This window comes from Gekko japonicus, unplaced genomic scaffold, assembly GCF_001447785.1.
Source record: "Gekko japonicus isolate JY-2015 unplaced genomic scaffold, Gekko_japonicus_V1.1 scaffold2284, whole genome shotgun sequence".
NCBI lineage: Eukaryota > Metazoa > Chordata > Lepidosauria > Squamata > Gekkonidae > Gekko > Gekko japonicus.
In genome coordinates, this window is record NW_015161472.1 from 110,526 (window position 1) to 113,185 (window position 2,660).

Sequence of the window (2,660 nt, forward strand, 5' to 3'; positions counted from 1 at the left end):
TTCCCCTAGGGCAGTTGTCCAGTTAAATATATTCTATTTAATTAACTGCATGAGTTTTAATTAATAAATTGTTAAATATGCATATCTTTATAACAGTATGCTTAGTGTGAATGGATGAAGGAAGCTTTTTTCCTTTTCCCAAAATACTAAAACTTAGGAGCATCCAAGGAAGTTGAGGGACAGTAGATTTAGGAGAGAGAGAAGAAAGTACTTCATCATAAAATGTAGAGTTAACTTGTGAAACTCACTGCCACAATATGTTCTGGTGGCCACTAGCGTAGACAGCTTTGAAAGGAGATTAGACAAATTTGTGGCTATCAATCATGAGGGTTAAATCCACATTTTGAAGTACCTGTTGCTGTGGAAAAACACCAAGGGAAAATTTGGGCTGTGGTGCCCTGCTGTTGGGCCTTCTGGGAGTGCATAGCAACAGTTCTCTGTTCCATTCTCATTGTTGCAAGCAATGACTTCATTAACACTTTGGGACGATTTGGCTATCAAAACACAAATCTCTTTTTGTGGTGTAACTTCTCTCAGTTTATGTTGTCCTTCATAATTAAAAGATCGTTTCATGCTCCCTGCTTCCACAACCAGAAGCAACATCTAAGGGCTCCTTTTTAACAGTCAGTTCCCCTAGGGCAGTTGTCCAGTTAAATATATTCTATTTAATTAACTGCATGAGTTTTAATTAATAAATTGTTAAATATGCATATCTTTATAACAGTATGCTTAGTGTGAATGGATGAAGGAAGCTTTTTTCCTTTTCCCAAAATACTAAAACTTAGGAGCATCCAAGGAAGTTGAGGGACAGTAGATTTAGGAGAGAGAGAAGAAAGTACTTCATCATAAAATGTAGAGTTAACTTGTGAAACTCACTGCCACAATATGTTCTGGTGGCCACTAGCGTAGACAGCTTTGAAAGGAGATTAGACAAATTTGTGGCTATCAATCATGAGGGTTAAATCCACATTTTGAAGTACCTGTTGCTGTGGAAAAACACCAAGGGAAAATTTGGGCTGTGGTGCCCTGCTGTTGGGCCTTCTGGGAGTGCATCTGGCCACTTTGGGAAACAAGATGGACCTTTAGTCTGATTGAGAAGGACTGTTTTTATGTTCGTATACTGGATGCCCCCCAAAAGAATACCTTTGAAGATAAAAATGTACTTATGTCACAGTTGATATGATCTTTGAAGAGGCATTCCCTCCAGAGTATGAGAAGCTAGAAGGTCTTTTGTAAGAATCTACCTACCATCCTGTTTCTGACAAAAAATATTGTCAAAGCAACTGCTCATCTGATCTCCTGTAGTGTTTGACAACTGCTTCCAGAGATGAAGCAGAAAAAAATCTGGTAAATTACAAGAAGGTTGGTTCTTTCAGGCTGGCAATATGCTATAAATGATTGTGGGTAGATGGCACAGATGGGAGGGAAGGTGGCATCATATAGCCCGATCTCGGAAGCTAAGCAGGGTCAGTACTTGGAAGGGAGACCACCAAGGAAGATTCTGCAAAAGAAGGCAATGGCCAACCACCTCTGCTTCTCCCTTGCCTTGAAAACCCCCTGCTGGGGTCACCATATTTTATACAGACAAACAGATGGCATGGTAACACTGAGAGCTAGTAACTTATACTTTTATATGAAATCCCCCCCTCCCTTTCACACTGTTTTAGAGAGGATGAAGTAATGTTTTGGTGGATTACTTTTTAAAAGAAAAACATTCCTGCCAGGTGGCCCTAGGGCATCTATTAGATGGGGATTTTAGCTCTTTAACCCAACCAAAGCTGACCCCTCCTCAGTACAGGAGTTCAGCAACATAAGTCCTCTGGCAGAATAGAGTGCTGCTTTGAGCCTGGTTTCGTAGCTCCTTGTGTTTAAAAGAAAATCATTTCAGTGGAAGGCGTAGTGGCTCTGTACTGTGCGATCACATTTCGGAAAGTGGATAAGCAGCATGCTTGACTTTGAAACATTTTACTGTTTGGAGATGACCTTCTCCTTTAGAGCTGATGAAGTGCGGGGGCTGGCTGTTTCAGAATAAATGGGGCTTTAAATAATAAGATACAGGAGACTGGAAAAACTTAGCAAAAGACAGGAAAAAAGTTACATTTAGGCTTGCTGGAAAACAAGCAATTGTTATTTTACTGACTCTGCTCACACAAAACTTTTTCTCTGCCTTCATTGCCAGGCTTAGAAGGGGGCGTGCTCTCAGCCTATGCCCCATTGCAAATTGTGGTAAAGACAAGGTTGCCAGCTCAAGGTTGAGAAATACCTGGAGATTTTGGGGGTGAAGCCTGAGAAGGGTGGGGTTTGGGGAGGGGAGGGGAGGGACTTCATTGGGGTATAAGGCCATCGAGTCCACCTTCCAAAGCGGCCATTTTCCTCCAGGTGAACACTGATCTCTGTCGCCTGGAGATCAGATGTAATCCCAGGAGATTTCCAGCTACCACTTGGAGGCTACCAACCCAAGGCAAAGAGTTATAAAGAATGCTACAGCTAAGAAAGAGTTACTATTCGGAAGCAAGGCCATCTGTGCCTCCTGGGGGTGTCTGAGAAGAACATAAGAACATAAGAGACGCCAATGTTGGATGAGGCCAAAGGCCCATCCAGTCCAACACTCTGTGTCACACAGTGGCCAAAAATACCAGGTGCCATCAGGAGGTCCACCA